This window comes from Salvelinus fontinalis, chromosome 22, assembly GCF_029448725.1.
Source record: "Salvelinus fontinalis isolate EN_2023a chromosome 22, ASM2944872v1, whole genome shotgun sequence".
NCBI classification, from domain to species: domain Eukaryota; kingdom Metazoa; phylum Chordata; class Actinopteri; order Salmoniformes; family Salmonidae; genus Salvelinus; species Salvelinus fontinalis.
The window spans coordinates 18,252,691-18,273,341 of NC_074686.1; the positions used below are offsets into that span (position 1 = coordinate 18,252,691).

Here is a 20,651-nt window from a genome sequence, read left to right on the forward strand (position 1 = left end):
ATGGGAGGTCTGGGCAGGGGGCAGCTGCTAAGCTCATTGGTTAATGTACTAATTGGACCTACATCCTGATCAACCCACACACTGGCAACGTATATTACTCAGATGGGGCGCTGCTGGGAATATGACCAGAATTTGCATACGGCTAGTTTCTGACACTAATGAGGCCAATTAGGCAGATTGCGCCCATGGCAACAGAGTTGTAATTGGTTGGCTTGAACTGCTCAGGAGTTATGGATAAGAGGATGTGGGTTCAAAGTCAATAGTAAGCACTGCAACTGTGAGATGTTGACAGACTTACAACATCTAATTTCTTATTGGTGGTTTTTGTTCACCCTCAGGTTGAGTAAGCCTATCAAGGTTTAGACTGTGACAGAGAAAATCAGTCTCACATCTCAGAAGCAACAACATCCACGTAAAATTGGCATGGGGGGGGGGGGGGACTTCCAAATAAATACAGATGATGTCAGAAGTTTACATACACTTAGGTTGGAGTCATTAAAACTCATTTTTCAACCACTCCACAAATTTCTTGTTACCAAACTATAGTTTTGGCAAGTCACGTAGGACATCTACTGTGTGCATGACACAAGTCATTTTCCAACAATTGTTTACAGACCGATTATTTCACTGTATCACAATTCCAGTGGGTCAGAAGTTTACATACGTACACTAAGTTGACTGTGCCTTTAAAAAGCTTAGAAAATTCCAGAAAATTATGTCATGGCTTTAGAAGCTTCTGATAGGCTAATTGACATCATTTGAGTCAATTTGAGGTATACCTGTGGATGTATTTCAAGGCCTACTTTCAAACTCAGTGCCTCTTTGCTTGACATCATGGGAAAATCAAAAGAAATCAGCCAAGACCTCAGAAAAAAAAATGTAGATCTCCACAAGTCTGGTTCATCCTTGGGAGCAATTTCCAAACGTCTGAAAGTACCACGTTCATCTGTACAAACAATAGTACGCAAGTATAAACACCATGGGACCATGCAGCCGTCATACCGCTCAGGAAGGAGACGCATTCTGTCTCCTAGAGATGAACGTACTTTGGTGCGAAAAGTGCAAATCAATCCCAGAACAGCAGCAAAGGACCTTGTGAAGATGCTGGAGGAAACAGGTACAAAAGTATCTATATCCACAGTAAAACGAGTCCTATATCGACATAACCTGAAAGGCCGCTCAGCAAGGAAGAAGCCACTGCTCTATAAAAAAGCCAGACTACAGTTTGCAACTGCACATGGGGAGAAAGATCGTACTTTTTAGAGACATGTCCTCTGGTCTGATGAAACAAAATGGGAACTGTTTGGCCATAATGACCATTGTTATGTTTGGAGGAAAAGGGGGGATGCTTGCAAGCCGAAGAACACCAGCCCAACCGTGAAACACGGGGGTGGCAGCATCATGTTGTGGGGGTGCTTTGCTGCAGGAGGGACTGGTGCACTTCACAAAATAGATGGCATCATGAGAAGGAAAATAATGTGGATATATTGAAGCAACATCTCAAGACATCAGTCAGGAAGTTAAAGCTTGGTCGCAAATGGGTCTTCCAAATAGACAATGACCCCAAGCATACTTCCAAAGTTGTGGCAAAATGGCTTAACGACAACAAAGTCAAGGTATTGGAGTGGCCATCACAAAGCCTTGACCTAAATCCTATAGAACATTTGTGGGCAAAACTGAAAAAATGTGTGCGAGCAAGGAGGGCTACAAACCTGACTCAGTTACACCAGCTCTGTCAGGAGGAACGGGCCAGAATTCACCCAACTTATTGTGGGAAGGTTGTGGAAGGCTACCCAAAACGTTTGACCCAAGTTAAACAATTTCAAGGCAATGCTACCAAATACGAATTGAGTGTGTGTAAACTTCTGACCCACTGGGAATGTGATGAATGAAATAAAAGCTGAAATAAATCATCCTCTCTACTATTATTCTGACATTTCACATTCTTAAAATGAAATGGTGATCCTAACTGACCTAAGACAGGCAATATTTACTGGGATTAAATGTCAGGAATTGTGAAAAAACTGAGTTTAAATTCATTTGGCTAAGGAGTATGTAAACTTCCGACTTCAACTGTACAAACATATATGTGCACACCTGCACACTAACATAAAATAAGAGCAAGTCTCCCTCATCTACTGAACACCAAACGCACATCTCTCCTTCAGGCAGCAAACACACCCGCATCGATACACACCTACGTCTCTCCTCCCGCTCGCACTACCCCTGCTCAGCCACAATACTTAAAACACACCCCTGGTCTTCATTAAACAAGACAACAGCTCATTGTGGTCATCGCCATGACAACCGACCCCCTTCTATTTTTAAGCCGTGCCACTAATCAATTCCTGTTCTGCTGTCGCCTGAGGGAGGGAGAGAGGGGCGGCTAGGAAGGAGGAGGGTGGTGGTGAAGAGGGGTGGGGGGGGTGGGCAGTGGCAGGGGGCAGAGTGGAGGAAGTGTGTGGGGGTGTGAAGTTTGGAGACAAAGAGTCGAGCGCACAAACGCGAGCCCCGAGGTAGCTGACATGGCGGAGCTCGACAGTGGCCTTGAGGGACCATCAGTGGTGAGCAGCAAGCAGTAGCAGCATTATCAAGAAAAGGAATGAATCTTCAACTAAGGCTGTGTTCATCAGTTTTAAACTATTTCGAGAATATTTTTGCAACACAAAAATGTGCGTTTCTTACTGGACAAGTCCATGTTGTCCCTCCCTTCAGTTCAGTCAGTTTTCTTCCAGTTGGTGCCAAATGAACACAACCCAGGATTTAATTTCAATAAGTCCCCGACAGACGGCAGGGCTGCCTTACCGTCTGGGTTTTTGGAGACTACCATACGGGCGGTAACGGACAAGAACCCAATGGGTCATCATGGTTACCAATCACAGACCAAATTGGTCCAGGACCCAATAAGTTTAGGTTACATAGCTGAGAACAAATCTAGCTCATCTGAGGCCCTACGGCATAGGCTAGTTTCCCATGTTTCATTTGGGATAGACATAAATGACATAACCCATGGTCACAAAGATCAGATGGGTTCAGAAGAATGCCCATTAACAAAATGTGTTGTCTCAAAGACCGGTGTGGGATATTCAGTGCTTGGGGTAGTACGAATGCTAAAAAAAGAAAGAAACAAAATCAAACTTATCCTAAACACCATATTCCATAATACAACAAACAGATTGGACACATACCTATACACTGGGATCGAAATGAAATTGGTTACAGTACCTCCAGTTCCAGTAACGTCTCTACATTGAATTTGAGCGTAAACTCATTTCATTAATTTAATTGAACCTGAATGGGAATTCATTCCATTCATTTCAATGGAACCCATCTTATATTCAGCACTTCCTGGAAAACCATGATTCACTCAAATGAGAAAACCATTGGGTACTGAGGTGTGAATATTTAGCTGATAAATTATAAATATTATCTAACATAAAATGTGTTTTTTGAAAAACATTGATACTCCAGCTATGTTTCTACTGAAATATCATGCTGTTTTCCGGTCTACTCAGACCAATGAGTTTCATTTGAGTGTTGGTCATATGGACATGACGTTGTGCTTTTATAGATTATGATTTTGTGTGCATATCAAGCATGGAACCATTTCACTTTAAGTGGGCATGCTGACATACAGCACTGTGGCATATACAGTAGGTTAGCATACAGATTAACTAATTACGATTTTCATTGAGACTGGATTTTCCCTGACCTACCTTACCGTAATGTAACTACATAACAATGACTGGAGACACTGTTTTTTGAGGTACTCTGCCTCCTCAAGGAGGAATTGGAGAGGCAAGGGTAGAACAAAAGATAAGTGCATTTTAAGAGGGCATCAGAAACCATCCCAAGTCATTGGTTCACCATGAAAACAAGTCTATTCTAATGAATTGAGTTTCGTTCATTGAGAATGTGTGGTTATCCCTACGATTACCACATTTTGCGATGAGAATCTGTAGTCTACTCCATCCACCATTTGTATTTGTGGATGTGCCTGTGTTTCTCAGACACAGTACCCTAACTTAATGTCACTCTTGGCATAAATGTCTCCTGTTCCTTTAAAAAAAAGGTCACAATTCTGTTCACTTTTCTTTTTTTATTACCCAGAGTACCCAGCACAGTCAAAAACGTGAGAGAGCTAGTCTAAGCCGGTTTGTAACCTCAGGGTATGGAATTATCTCTTAATATGTAGCCGTTAGTGGTCAGGACGTCACACGAAGACAGGGAGAGAGAAAAAGTCAGAGGGAGGGAGGGAGAGAGGGGTGGGGGAGGGGCAATGAAGCCCCTGTGCTTTCAGGGCAGAAGAGGAAAATCTACTTCTTGCGAGACATTGATTCTAAAACCTGGCACCTTGACAAAATGGGATCATTGCGGAACTTCAGACCACAGGGTGGGGCATTCGTTGTTTAAACAAAAAAAAAAAGGGGGGGGTTGGGAATGCTGGAACTTTGGCCATCTGGAGAGACTGAGGTAGCTGGGAGATTTGTAAAATGGGGTTGAATGGGGCAGTGAGGGTATCGATGTCTTCCACGAAATGAGAGGAGAGCAGAGAATAATAGGTACAGTGAAGACATCAACACAGACTGATTTTCTACATTAAACCCTGTGAGCACTAATCCCTTGAATCACACAACTGACACTCTTACGGGAGGGATGCTTCATCAAGAGGAGATAGCGTCAGCAGAGTCACTTGTCTCAACCTAAGAGTAATGGGTACGTACGTATACACTCACACACATACACAAAGGACAACACAAGATCCCACTATACAGGGCCAGGTGAAAATAGGTTACAGGAAGGAAGAGAGAAGGAAGCTACAAAGACAGAGTATATGAAACATCTTGCTCGTTTCCGATGCCTTCTGTGGGCTGACGCCACTAACGAAATACATTTGAGGTCTGGCCACAGCGACACAAAGGTGCCCTATTGCAGAAGGTAATCCGTAGTTTTCTAATCATGGTGGGCTGACGCTGCCATAAAGGACACGGATGAGGAAATATCTCAATGGGTAGAATAGCAATCTGCTCCAGTGCATAAACATGTTCATATGAGAGAGGGAGGGAGAGGGCTGTGGGTGAAGACGACTAGGACATAGCCCTCGGGGACCCCCAACCATTGCAGATATTTGTTCCATTTCAACACACCGGATTCAACAAATCAAAGGCTGGACTGATTAGTTGAATCAAGTGGTGATGGAATCAAACACATACGTTGAGAAACGCTGTCCTGAAGGAGAGTCCAAGATGGACACCATTGATAACAGTACAGTTATTGACAGAAAAACGGAGTGTAAGATTCTCTTTCACCTACTGACCGTAGTGTAGAGAACTAAGACAGCGAGAGCAAAGAAATTCAACTATAACTAGACTGAACTTGCGTTCAGTGTTTACCAACCAGTTCTGTTAACACTACTTTTCATCTCCGGCTGAATCGTAACAGCATAGACATCACTACTGATACAGTAAATGAAGGGGACAGTGTTTGGGTGACGATAAGGGATACATGACAGCCAGGACACGTCCCCCTGGGAACATGGGACAAAGAGTTCAACACAGGGAAAAAAGGTCAAAAGAGCAAAGCCGTGACAGGATACACGTTCTACAAAAGGTCACAGGGTCAAAGTGGTGTGATGTGTGAATGGCATATTTTGGTGAAAAAAAACACACAAAAAAACATTGTGTTCGGTGACAATTAAATTCACTTCATTTAACAAGACGTGGCACAACATAAAACTGAAATCAATTTGTTTTTGTAGGGCGTAACAGTGATTTCCTGTCTAAGCAATTTTCAAAAGGACTTTTTTCAGATGTGAAATGTACACAGTGCAACAAAAGGAGAGCTACAGTAGTGTAGCACTGCAGCTGCACAATAAACCTTGAGAAAATCTGAGAAGTTACTGCCTGGTGGATCTGGGAAGTGCTATAAGAGGGGAACAATCTTTGCATTGACAGGTGGGAAGTGAGTTACTAATGTCAATCTATAGTGTCACTTCAGTCTGAGTCCAATACAGCAGTTCCTGCATACAAAACCTGCATACATATCACCACCTCTCTTCATCAAACCAAGTCTGAGGGAGTATTGGTACATAATGGTCTTCTCACCTAAATGGAGATGTTACAAGTCTATTAAGCAGTACTTTATACATGCCAATGTAAAAGTAGAATTTTCTTGTAGCCTTCTTCCCACTGTCAACTCATCTTCACTCGAGTGTCATGCAAATAATCAATGGACCAAGCACAGACACCACTTCTCTCTCAGTCCATCAGCCTTTCATTATCATTCCTTTTACCAACTCATCCCCTTCATGCCAACCTCCCAGCCCACCTTTGCAGTCCATTCATTTGCATTTTAAGCTCATCTTAACAAAAAACATAATTAACCCAACAAGGAACACCCAGAAATGGGGATGTTGTGAAAGCCAACAGTGGCAAACTACTCATCCAGAACAAGGGTGCCAATTAGCCATCATGGTGCCCTACGTGTTTTAACCTTTTGGTCACTGACACAGAGGTTCAACACAACAGAACATGGTGGCAATAGGACCCCTGTGGACCTAAAATGTTCTTATGAAAGGAGTCATTTAAAAGGTCTCAGTTTTGTCTGATCAAACCAATTAAAGGCTATCCTGTTCACACTACTCATCTGAGCCAAGTCGTACTGGGCTGGCTTGGTTACGCATCCAGCATCTTTGCTGGAACTATACTGGAAAACAAAATATATATTCCAGCACAGCAAGGTTCGGGTTGGCATGGTAGTGTGAAAGGGTATGAGTCAGCCGGGACCTGGTGATTCTTGGTGACCACAACTGCATTTTGCTGCGTTTCCCGCTGTAGCTTAGAGTCGAAACGTTGGGGAGGCCCGCTAATTAAGAGTTGCAGGGAGCCATTCATCTGGGCTGTTTGTTTCTGCGTAGGGTTTAATAAGCCTTGCGTGAAGCCCACTGAACACAGCCACTCCGATTCAGGTGTTAACAAGGATGCGACACCAAAACACACACACACTTAACACGCAAAACCAAGCATTCGAGACCCATTCACAAACCAATTACATCCCATGCTGCTAATTCATTAAATTGATACTCTTCTTAGTTTGCTGGTTAAGGATGCTTTGCCCATTGATAGAAGGCGCATTCCAAGGTGAGTGGTAAAAGGTACTTTCTTCTATGATTGACAACAAATAGGCCAATGTAATAAAATAAATGAAAAATGTTTTATTTATTTATTTAAACCTTTTAACTAGGGAAGTCAGTTAAGAACAAATTCTTATTTACAATGACGGCCTACCGGGGAACAATAGGTTAACTGCCTTGTTCAGAGGCAGAACGACGGATTTTTACCTTGTCAGCTCGGGGATTCTATCCAGCAACCTTTCGGTTACTGGCCCAACGCTGTAACCACTAGGCTACCTGCTACACAAAATACCGGTGTAATATCTGTGGGAAAGTCTAGCCAATTACCTTCCCCTCTCACCTACAGATTCAAAATGACGGATTTTGGTAAACCAAAGAATATGTGTAAGCATGTAGAGCCTACAGCTGCTGGAAATTTCATTTAGTCTACCCATTTTTGATTCAGGACTTTCACTGAACAGAACCCACATTACAAGCAAGGATATCCCCCAATGCATGCCTCAACACTCCTCTTTGGGAATGCCTCTCACTAAAACTGAAGGCTTACTCATTGGCTTGGACCGGGACTGCTTTTAAATTACAATTATTTCAAGGAACAGCACAGGCTAAACAGGTTGAAACATAACACAAACTATACATGTAATTAACGGGACATCCTTAGCTGGGCTGACCTTTCATGACCCGTAGAAAGGGAGAAAATGGCTAAAACCAACACTGCATTAGAGTGATCTTCTCAATACTCCATTTTCTGTACAAGCTGCAATGTGCACAATCGCAATGTGAATCAACTGCGATATCGTTTGCAAAATTCCTGGGCATGTCAGAAACAAATTACAAGCCTGTGAAGAAATTTTTTCACACTCCCGTTGTACCCACGTTTTTATGCAAGATAAATCCCTTGTTTATAGTTACACTTTACATGCATTCATTACCATCACACATATCAATTAGCGCCACGTGCCAGCTACCGACAAGGCTTCTCCCCCTCAAAGGAGTTTCACTTGGGCGGATTCTTAAATAAACTAAATTTTGCTGATTAAGAGCTAATTATACAGATTTCTCTCCCCTCGAACAGAGAGCGTTTATCTCTTAATTTCAAATAAGTATGGACCACTAAATGAGCATAGATTTTAATGGGGTGCTAAGGATCCCTCTTCCCATGACTGAAAACACAAGGAAGGAGTTGTTGGACACAGCAGCTTTCAGAAAGTACCACAGGCTGTGTTGGGTATGACAATCCTTTTGCACTGCAAATATTTTTGAGCTCAAAAACATAGGCCTAGTTTTGAATGCTGGACAATAACATAGCAACATAGTGGTACCAAAGCTGACAGACTCAACTGCAAATTTGACCATTAAAGGCTACGGTCTTAAAATGTACCCTACCCCCTCAAAATCATCTCTGATAAAAACTTAAGTGGGAAAGGTGCCGGACTATAGCTTCTCCAGACCAATAAGTCGTACACTCATGATATTTTTCAGAGAGCTTTCCTGTACACTCTGTCATAGGAAAGTCTGAGGTAATGGTGTTGTCATGACTCTGCTTTTGTATAGAACCAACAGGGAATGTGAACAGCTGGTGTCAAGGCACACATGCTTTATCTGTGAGAGAGAGAGCATCAGTCCCCTGCCCAACCCAGGGCCATTGAGTCAATCTGGACATGCCAACTCAGTGGTAGGGTCATCACACACACAGGTCTCTTGAAACACAAGCACGTGTCTGAATCAATGGGTGAGTGCAATCAACACCGTATTTTTTCCCCACACCATGAGAGACAAATCCCCTCCCTCTGAAGGTCATGAGATCAATATTAGGATATTCAACATTGAAGCTTCTCCAACACAACATGATCCTTTCATCAGAGGTCGTTGTGACTGCATCCTAAGCACATCAGTGGAGGGCACCTGGTTTATTGTTATTCAACCGCAGGTGCACTGGTCGTTTATTTAGAGGCTGTCACGTTGTTGTGTCTGGGACAAAAGGGGCGTTTAAAAGGGCAGCCGTCCGTTTTCAACCCTTTTTTCTTTTGACCAAGGTCAACAACCCTGAAGCACGGCCAAGACCACCTACATTGAGTGCTTTTGTGATCTTTCCCTCCAAAAATGATAAATGCCTACATAAAACTGCCCCGTTTGTCCGATATAGGCCTAAAATCTCATTTATAAGCAATGTTAATTTGGAACAGATTTGTTCCCAAGAGAGGAAGCGGTTGCTTATCCTTAAAATTAGAATGATGCAGAACCTGATAGTTTTAGCGGATGATAAAAATTAAATCGGCAAGTTCTACTGAGCCAAGGGACTGGCTGTAGCCATAATCTGTGATCGATCTGAAATATTGCGTTGATGATACACATCTACAGAAACCGACCAGTGGAACATTTATCAAGGCAATAGCGTACCTTTCTTTGTGGAACTGAATCTGTATAAATAGGAACTTTTCAGGGTTGAATCTTGGCACAATGTCGCATCAGAAATGCAGGAGGACGAGTAACAGAGGCCTCATGGGCTTTGCTACACCAGGCAGTCAGTAGCGATAAGGCACCATGGAAATTAAAGTGTGCACACTGTGTGAAATCCCTTCACGGGCAGTGCCAGTGTACTGGAGCACATCAATTGTGTTAAAGAACTGCAAAGAAATCAAATAAATAAATAACATAGTATGTCACATACTACCTAAACTGGGTAAAACCTCCTTGATGATGAACTATTGATACTCTATATCAGGAATAGAATTCAAGAATATGCTACAGCCACCCCAAAAATACATTTGTTATGGATTCCTCTTCTACCCCATGTAGTTGAGCGTGATCAGGGCCACATGTCTCTCCATACACATATGGAAAGGAGCGTATGGATGGTAGAGTGATACACATTAGAGTACATGGCCATGGATGGTCCATCATTGACAAAGCAGTGCCGTAACCATTCATTCATACTGCTAGACAGTGTTCAACACCAGGGAGTCCCATTCACAGACTGCAGACTTTCATTCATACAGAGAGATAGAGAGGTAGGTAGACACAGAGAGAGAGAGAGCTGAGCACTAGATTTTTCCAGGGCTCAGAAAGTACTGTACTTTTGGATTACTTGGTAGAATATAGTGTCTGGTGGAAAAGCACAGGTTGAAATACTTCTCAAAGAGTATTGTAGGCCTATAAAGACAGGGAACATTAAATAAGCAAAAATACAATATTCAGACAAGCCCCATGATGAAGGATCCATGTTTAGACGTGTTTATCCTTAATTCCTGCATATCTTGGATTGGTATAGATACAGTAGGTTATGCATGTCTTAGTTCCATATATGATCTGAAAGACAATACTTCCTCTTGGCTTCAGAGTTTTAACTCCAAAAGGAACTTGTTCATTGCGCCCGAGTACCCCTGCGTCATTCTGAAGTTGAGATCCCAAAATAGAACAGATATAGGCATAGCCGCGGGAAGTAGTTTGGGGGTGGTGCAATTTTTTTTTTGCCCACGCTGAAGATGTCTATATCGGTCTGCTAACACAGGACTAGTAAAGGCCCAGTGCACTACTTTTGTGATTTAAAAAAAATAGATGTATTTTAGTATTTACCAGCATTTGTAACTTGAGTCTTATAATTATCTGCACAAATCAGTTAATCTGATAATACTTGTGGAATATAAAAATACTTGCTTGATATTTACATTTTCCAGTTTCTTTAAATACTTCGCAAATGCAACTTATTTCTATGTGAAAACTGACATTATCTATTCATTCCTTTTCCATTTTAGTAGACACTCTTATCCAGAGCATCTTACACTAGTGAGTGCATACATTTTCGTACTGGTCCCCCGTGGGAATCGAACCCACAACACTAGCGTTGCAAGTGCCATGCTACCAAGTGAGCCACATCATTACAAACCACTTGATGTCTCAATTACTATATTGTGCATTGTTTTTCATTATGGTGATGGAAAGTCTACAGGTACAAAACTAGATGACTAGCCTACTTACAATATAGTAACGTACATTAAGTGGTTTGTAAGGATGGTAAATTAATACTGCACAAAAAGTGGTTGTTTCCCATATTTAATTTGATGTGGTTGTTTTGTGTCTTTGCCCATAACTTTGCACCTTTTGATGTAAATGTTTGAGGACAGAGTTTGTTTGTTCTGGATCCCATTATAATGACAATCACAGAGAAAGGGACAGGGCAACCACTCTTACAATTACAACTACTGAATCCTGCAAGATACTGTTCTTAATTATACAACTACCTTTTTTGCCAAAGCAGAGAGAAAAACGCTTACCCTGTGCTGGAGATGCTTCAAACGTGTATAATATATATAAAAGGCCCAGTGCACTATTTTTGTGAAAAATATGTTTTTTTTCATTATTATTTTTGTATGATTAATAACATTTTTAAAAATAAATTCTGATTATTCAGGGGGGTGCTTAGCACCCCTAATTCCTGTGGCTATGGACATAGGCTTTATTTGGAACTTTTACGAATGGTCTCTCCTGTGTTCCAACTAGTCCTCATAAATTCAGCAGACTTTTCCTTACATTGTTCTGTAAACTGAAGGCTATAGCCAGGCCTACATAGACACTGAGCTCCCCTTGTCAGATAACATTTTAGAAAGTAATTCAATGAGGGAAGGGTAGAATATTTTAAATTGAATTCCATCCAAGTCTTTTGGCAATCCCATTGATAGGCTAATAAATGGGCTAAAACTATTCTCAGTGGGAACCAATGTATATATATTCCAACAGATGCCTGGCAAGAAAGTCTACACACTGACTCCCCAAAATGTTGCCAAAGCCGCATAAGGATCAGACAGTTAGGCTTGGCCCAGTTGGGTAGCTTCGACTCTACCCAGTCTGCCTATCTAAATAAACTAGGCGCTGTCTCACTATTGACTTGTCTGCCGCACCGAGAATAATAGCCGGCCCATATTAGCTATTGATCTGCGTTTCTTTCCTAAACTCATCTACTGCTGCTAATCAGTGGTTGCCCCTGCGTTAGAATTACATTTCAAGTCTTACGACATGTCATGCGTCGGGCAGCCATTTGAGTGCATATGGAACAAGTTAAGAACGTCCTCACTTACGTATATGGCTGATAGATTTTCGGATTTAAAAAAAAATATTGTACAGCCTCAGCTACAGTGCACCGTAGCCTCATCCACACAGCTCTGTGAAGCTACCACTTTAGTCTTGTGTCTACAACTACCACTACATTGGTCTTACACACGGATATGCTTCATACAAGGTGTTTTAAAGCGCAATATTTGTGTATATTTAGAGGATTTCACCGTGTGCACATGCTTTGCTTGTGTAGCCAGCCGGGCACACGCAGGGCTTTCTCCGCCAATCTGAGTTAACCCCCAGAGACGCAAAATTAAACAATGAAACGAATTTGTTGCCATTGCACGAATCTTCAATATTGCTCTCAACTTTTGTTTCTTTCACATGAGTCCTTTATGACAAAGCGCGACATGTATCCAAAAAATGCCTATCAAATGATCCCAGACCTTGATTAGTCACTTTGAACCAACCGTTGGTTGTTGGTCGCTTGCAAATCAGCTTGCATCAATATATGAACCATGTTATTGTATTGTCTGTCTTTGCAGCACCCCCCCCCCCCCCAAAAAAAATCACCCCCCATAACCTTGGATGCGATTATTACTACCCAATGAGAGTTTACTCCATCCGAAAGAATCCAAATCCTGCCGCCGCAATTTCAAAAATTATATTCCATCTCAGCTAGGCCTTATCCATATCCTCGGACTCACCTGACTAGACTTTCCCCTCAGGTTCCACAAGCTCGGGGTTCTCTTTCAGATCCTGAAGCGCTGCAGTAGCTCCTCGCGACCAGTCCCCGGCACCGGCAGGCAACACAAAAGCGCTGATTGGGCCTCGGCTAGCGCTCATCCCCTTGGTCTCAGCCCAGACAGACGGGTTATTGGTCGCCGGCTATGTCGAAGGCGCGCCCCTATTATTAAGGTGTGTGTTGTTGTCTATGTCTGGAGGGGAGGGAACAAGAAGCAGTGAAATGATGGTAACTAAATGGGTTGTTATGCGCGCCGTGTCGGCAGCACAAGGCAAGCTTACTACATTGACAGATAGTGGACAGCCATATGAACTCCCTCTTCATTCGGCGATGGTCATCGACTGAATCTCAGAGGAACAATGCCGTTTCTAGGACTCATCTTGAACCTAGTATTTTTTCCCAAATGTTATTTCAATTATCTTGTTGTATCGCCTTTCTACCAAGAACACTAGATCAACCGCTTGATACGGCAGTAAATCATATGCGCAAAAGCGTAAATAAGATAACTCAATTTGGTGTTATATAATTGATCTATTTTCAAATTGTATATTTTTTACACAATTTAGGATTTGTATAAAAAATATAGGCTATATAGCCTATATACATATACATATTCTACATATAGGGCTGGCACATACATATTCATACATATGACCATGTAACATCAGTAGCCTATCATTTAGGCTACAATAGAAATACACTCAAAATAATCGATTACGAACAATAAAATGCCTTCCACTTGCTGACCTACTTAACAAACTATAACCCAATCGAATGTAAATGTTTCAATATGCATATTTGGAACTAAAATAGGATTGTTAAAACAGGGACTTGGCTCAGAAGTATTGTTGAACTCCACTTTAGGTTGTCCATACAAGGCAAGCAATATTGTTATTCATTAAAAAAATGTTTGCATTGATTATGCATAGGCTATGTAAGCATTGTATAGCCTAAGCCTGTAATAACCTAAATTCTAGGACTTCAGTCATAGTTTATTGATGGCCGCCATGGCTGTGATAATAACCATTACCTCTACAGTAGGCTATAGCCATATTGCAGGGGAAAACGTGGAAAAAGCGGTGCATGAGCAAGTTTTACTTAAAGCTTAGCCTGCTGTATGTATGGACAGCTCCATATGAACTCAGTGACCGAGTTCAGATTCCCCATCATTGCACATACAGTTGAAGTCGGATGTTTACATACACCTTAGCCAAATACATTTAAACTCAGTTTTTCACAATTCCTGACATCACATTCCCAGTGGGTCAGAAGTTTACATACACTCAATTAGTATTTGGTAGCATTGCCTTTAAATTGTTTAACTTGGGTCAAACGTTTTGGGTAGCTTTCTGCAAGCTTCCCACAATAAGTTGGGTGAATTTTGGCCCATTCCTCCTAACAGAGATGGTGTAACTGAGACAGGATTGTAAGGCCTCCTAACTCGCACATGCTTTTTCAGTTCTGACCACAAATTTTCTATCGGATTGAGGTCAAGGCTTTGTGATGGCCACTCCAATACCTTGACTTTGTTGTCCTTAAGCCATTTTGCCACAACTTTGGAAGTATGCTTGGGGTCATTGTCCATTTGGAAGACCCTTTTGCGACCAAGCTTTAACTTCCTGACTGATTTCTTGAGATGTTGCTTCAATATATCCACATCATTTTCCTCCCTCATGATGCCATCTATTTTGTGAAGTGCACCAGTCCCTCCTGCAGCAAAGCACCCCCACAACATGATGCTGCCACCTCCATGCTTCATGGTTGGGATGGTGTTCTTCGGCTTGCAAGCTTCCCCCTTTTTCCTCCAAACATAAGGATGGTCATTATGGCCAAACAGTTCTATTTTTGTTCCATCAGACCAGAGGACATTTCTCCAAAAATACAATCTTTCTCCCCATGTGCAGTTGCAAACCGTAGTCTAGCTTTTTTATGGCGGTTTTGGAGCAGTGGCTTCTTCCTTGCTGAGCGGCCTCTCAGGTTATGTCGATACAGGACTTGTTTTACTGTGGATATAGACACTTTTGTACCTGTTTCCTCCAGCATCTTCACAAGGTCCTTTGCTGTTGTTCTGTGATTGATTTGCACTTTTCGCACCAAAGTACGTTCATCTCTAGGAGACAGAATGCATCTCCTTCCTGAGCGGTATGACGGCTGTGTGGTCCCATGGTGTTTATACTTGCGTACTATTGTTTGTACAGATGAACGTGGTACCTTCAGGCATTTGTACATTTCTCCCAAGGATGAACCCAACTTGAGGTCTACAACATTTTTCTGAGGTCTTGGTTGATTTCTTTTGATCTTCCCATGATGTCAATCAAAGAGGCACAGAGTTTGAAAGTAGGCCTTGAAATACATCCACAGGTACACCTCCGATTGACTCAAATTATGTCAATTAGCCTATCAGAAGCTTCTAATGCCATGACATAATTTTCTGGAATTTTCCAAGCTGTTTAAAGGCACAGTTAACTTAGTGTATGTAAACTTCTGACCCACTGGAATAGTGATACAGTGAATTATAAGTGAAATAATCGGTCTGTAAACAATTGTTGGAAAAATTACTTGTGTCATCCACAAAGTAGATGTCCTAACTGACTTGCCAAAACTATAGTTTGGTAACAAGAAGTTTGTGGAGTGGTTGAAAAACGAGTTTTAATGACTCCAACCTAAGTGTATGTAAACTTCTGACTTCAACTGTATATTCTGTCAAATGCTACATTTTATTATGACATTGTATATTATTGTAATGACTAAAAATAAGCAGCCATCTAATCAAAACCACTATCCTGTCTTCAAGTGTCAAAATGTGTGTTAACAGCTGGAGCTTGGCATTTCTTTGGGGCAAGTTAATGGTTAATTGGAGTAATGTTTATGTTGGACAAATATACCCATACATTTTTACATGCATGTGCAGGCACAGCGTTGCAAAGTGAGGGTATATTACTTGGAACTTTCGAAGTTTACCAGTAAACTACCAGAATTTTGCTATCTTTGCTATCACAAGACATCTAGTGGCCCTTTTTGGGTACTTCAGGTGTGTAATTATCTCAGGCCCTCTCTCTGATCTTATCACATGTAAAATATATGAAGTAATGAAATAATATTATTTTTAAATAAACAATTGAATGACAAAGCTATAAAATATTATCCTAAATATAAACCATCAACTTAGTAAATACCATTGCTGTTTAATATGAGGGTTTCAGCATTAAATATCCTTTATCATTTTTTACAAACTTTTATTTATTTTATTATGTCAATATGTATTTGTTGTCAATGTTTTAGCGTCCAACTGGTGGCAGTTGCGATAAAGTCAATAGTTGGATGAGTTGCAGAGGCAATTTAAAATAATGCAATTATAATAATACAACAGCCTCCAGTATTTATGCTGCAGTAGTTTATGTGTCGGGGGGCTATGGTCAGTCTGTTATATCTGGAGTATTTCTCCTGTCTTATCCGGTGTCCTGTGTGAATTTAAGTATGCTCTCTCTAATTCTTTCTTTCTTTCTCTCTCTCGGAGGACCTGAGCCCTAGGACCATGCCTCAGGACTACCTGGCATGATGACTCCTTGCTGTCCCCAGTCCACCTGGCCATGCTGCTGCTGCAGTTTCAACTGTTCTGCCTGTGGCTATGGAACCCTGACCTGTTCACCAGACGTGCTACCTGTCCCAGACCTGCTGTTTTCAACTGTCTAGAAACAGCAGGAGCGGTATAGATACTTTCAATGATTGGCTATAAAAAGCCAACTGATATTTACTCCTGAGGTGCTGACTTGTTGCACCCTCGACAACTACTGTGATTATTATTATTAGACCATGCTGGTCATTTATGAACATTTGAACATCTTGGCCATGTTCTGTTATAATCTCCACCCGGCACAGCCAGAAGAGGACTGGCCTCCCCTTATAGCCTGGTTCCTCTCTAGGTTTCTTCCTAGGTTTTGGCCTTTCTAGGGAGTTTTTCCTAGCCACCGTGCTTCTACACCTGCATTGCTTGCTGTTTGGGGTTTTAGGCTGGGTTTCTGTACAGCACTTTGATATATCAGCTGATGTAAGAAGGGCTATATAAATAAATTGGATTTGATTTGATTTTTCATTAATTAGGCTATTATCTCTTGAAATTCGTGGACAATATGGACACAGATATAAAAATGAATACTCCATATGAAGACAATTTATAAAAGTTATTAGTATAAATTACCAACGTGACGATAGATTGCCATACATTTTCTATTAATTACCAATATTACTGAAGATTCTGGTAAACTTTGGTATATTACCCGTAGCTCTGAAACCCTATGCAGGCGTGCAGAGCCGCAGTTTTCTTGATATGAATCGCAATTGTGTTGATCTTCACTGTTAAAAATCATTACGTTTGGCAACAGGGGTAACTGAGCCCTCTATGACACACAAAGGAACCCTCGCTTGGCACTTGGCCAACACATGTAGCCATAAGGTCATGATACTATATGTACAATAGGCCTATCAGGCGATTGTATAAAATCACAAAGACTATGCTACTCATGTAAGTGATGCAAATTTTAGGCTTTACCATCTGTAAATTATGGGTTTCACATCAGTTTTTTTGTTATTTACCATAAACGTTATATTACACTGTATATAATTAATTATTCACGATTAAATATTAAACTGGGTCACGTTGGTCTTATAACCTGAGCTGGCTTAGCCATGTCATGTAAAATAGAATGTCACGTTATCAACCACTGATATAATCATGATGGCAAGGCCACAGGGTCAGCATTTAAAATCTTGAAGTCATCTTATCCTGCTTTTTGATTAACCCCAGGAAGAGTAGCCAAGAAAACCTGGTTAGGGAGCTTTGTTCACTAACTGACGTTACTCAATGGGATGAGGTAATGCCTCCAAAACAAGCAGACTCTTGCTCAGGGTCCTTCAGTCTCTATGTACAGTATTGTACAGTGAAAATAGGAGCTTTGTCACCCTTTATGGGCAGAATATGATGACTTCGGACATTTTTTCATTTTTAGAATGTGTGTTTGTGTGTCTGTGTGCATGTGTATGGCGTGTGTGTGTTTGTGTGTTTCTAATTAACCCCTGCCATCAACGTATTGCTTGATACTGAGAGCGGACTCCAAATATGAGAAATGTATGTGTCACTAAAAAATGTATGTGTCACTATAAATGTATGTGTCACTATAAATGTATGTGTCACTATAAATGTCACTCAGTGAGAAGCAAGTTTTTTTGCTGTTGCTGATGTCGATTACTTCTCTCTTTTTGTACTCTCTCATCACCAAAGAATTATGAATCATAAAATTAAGATTACAGGGAAAATCTTCACAGAATATAAACACATTACTTCTCTGCAGTTTGTCAGGGTCAAGTGAACCTTGATAGGGGTCAGTTCCCGGTTATGTCCCCTACTCTAAATTCAGACAAAACGCTTCCCTTGTTTTCATTATCCAAATTCTCTAGCCACCTGGTCATCTTTCTAACTGCAGTACTGTACTGTACGTTTCAAACACATCCAGAACCTTTCCCAGAAGTGACCTACCACTGCTGCCCAAAAATAACCCACAAACACAGGAAGTCAACCTGTTTTCGGTAGCCTGCTTTGTCTTCTAGAGTAAAGCGCTAATTATTGCCAAGGCAGTGGGTTTGCAATGGTAGGTACTTATTACCTACTAGTAGGAACGGAATGCGACATAGTCCCCTGCACTGAATGTCTCGTTAACATCCATGGAGCCGCTGTACTATCAGAGGACCATGCAGGGCACAAAACGTGCAAGCCAGAGTGTTCTTCTCTGGTGCCTGCTCTAAATCATTCATGTGAAGGTGGGCACTGCAACTGGACGAGAGATCAACAGAAAACAGAGAAGGCATCTGGAGGGTTGCAGCACCGCAACACTGCAGTAGTCCACCAACTGCATTATGTTACATTATATTCATTGTACCTTGCTTTGAGAGAGGATGCTGTGTGACTTATCTCATGCATTATTTAATCTCAGTGCCTTAATGCACATTGCTTGAACCAGCAGTGTGATTTAGATATGAACCTTTTGAATACAGTATTTGTCAACTATTGGCCCAACAAAGGCCTTTGTAAAGTTCCATATTTCCCTGCAAAATTTTGTCAAAGTATTCTCCTTGTGAAGCACCTACTTGAACACTACTTCCTCTGTGAAGCTGGCCTGATTATTCAGTGGTGACTTCCTACAATGTGGATCATTCACTGAATTTAGGTATTAAATAGATTACAGATACATTTCAAACATGTCCACTGTAATCCAACAACATGTTCTCTAATGGTTGGCCATTTTTGTGTGGAAAGGTAGAGAGGGGAAGTATTATTTTACATGGCTACACAGAACTTACACCATAACAGTCATGTCAAATCAATGACTCCTCCAATGAAAGGAGGAAGAACACCTCTTCAAAGTACTTCCAACAGAGACACTGAGTGACTTCCTGACCCCATATGAAAGGATGCGTGACCATTGATGCCAAAGCTCTCCATCACAGGAGGTGGGGATTAAGGGTTATGAAAAGTTCTTTTTTGATTACATGACAGGAAATTACAGTTAAATGGGTGAGGGACCGCTCAAAACACTGCAGATACGGAGAGAGGGTGATGCACAGTAGTGTAACCTGTGTCATGTTCATTAGTGGAAAATGTTATCCGCGATTCATATTGGACAAGTCCAGGAAGTCCCTCTTTCAGTGAGTTTTCTTCATTAGGCAGTTTGGTGCCTAATGAACACAACCCTAGCCCTTCCCAACCATTCGGAAGACATAGGCCAGGATTCAGTCTAAGAGAGCAATACAGTTGTTCCTTTTAAATAGCCTTTTAAATGATTTTTTTAACGTCAGTTATGGTGCACCTCCATGCATTGAATCCCGGCCATATTCTTTGTTTACAGCACTGGAGATTCCCCTGACATTCCAGTAAAATAGTTTGGATAATTGGCTATTAAGTGATTAGCATGCATGGCAAAGAAAAACTGTGTCATCTCAAACGTTGATTGATTGATTGCTGATGAGAACTGCAGCCAGTACAGGTATATTCTGCCACTCATATGGTTGTCTGGCAGTTGCTTGACCATGCAGGTAAAAATCATGCTTACATTGAGCCACCAATAACATCAGGTTGTTCATCCCTCTAAGACAGGTGGGCAATTCCCCTCCTCTTGAGGGCCTGATTGGTGTCACAGTTTTGCCCCAACCCCAGCTAACACACCTGACTCCAATAATCACCTAATCATGATCTTCAGTTTAGAATGCAATTTGATTAATCAGCTGTGTTTGCTAGGGATGGAGAAAAAGTGTGACACCAATCAGGACCTCGAGGACTGGAGTTGCCCACCCCTGCTCTAAGGGACGGGGAGTCTGAAAGAATGTGGTTAAAGATATCTGCTTTGTTATCCCTTCATAGGCATTTTCTCACATCTAATTGATGGACAGATTTTCTTGGCAGTGGCCCCGTCTCTATAGATCAAAGTGGGGTTTTGTCGTCACTCAAAAACACTTGTTTGAAAAAAAATCGCCCCGGCTGAGACAGAGATATGTTAACACCATAATTAGATGTGCTGTTTGGCCTAATCTGACATTAACATCTCGTCGACATACAGTAGGGTAGAAAGGGAAAAACAATCACACACAGGGAGATCTGATGGAGTATGTAGGTTTCAAATGGCCCCGGTCCAGTCTTTGCCCAAAAAAAAAACACTTCATTACGGTTGCCCA

General features: G+C 41.5%; 1 protein-coding gene across 2 annotated transcripts in view; it reads right to left on the reverse strand.

The window, feature by feature from the left end:
- The window catches only part of LOC129819973 (transcriptional repressor p66-beta-like), a 50,199-nt gene extending 36,794 nt beyond the window's left edge, over positions 1-13,405 (reverse strand). The window contains exon 1 of one of the 2 annotated variants that reach the window (XM_055876715.1): positions 12,892-13,405. The gene's annotated coding sequence lies outside the window, so the exon portion shown is untranslated. The remainder of the gene's footprint in view (positions 1-12,891) is intronic. The other variant, XM_055876716.1, reaches the window with a different exon arrangement.
- Positions 13,406-20,651: the final 7,246 nt, after the last annotated feature.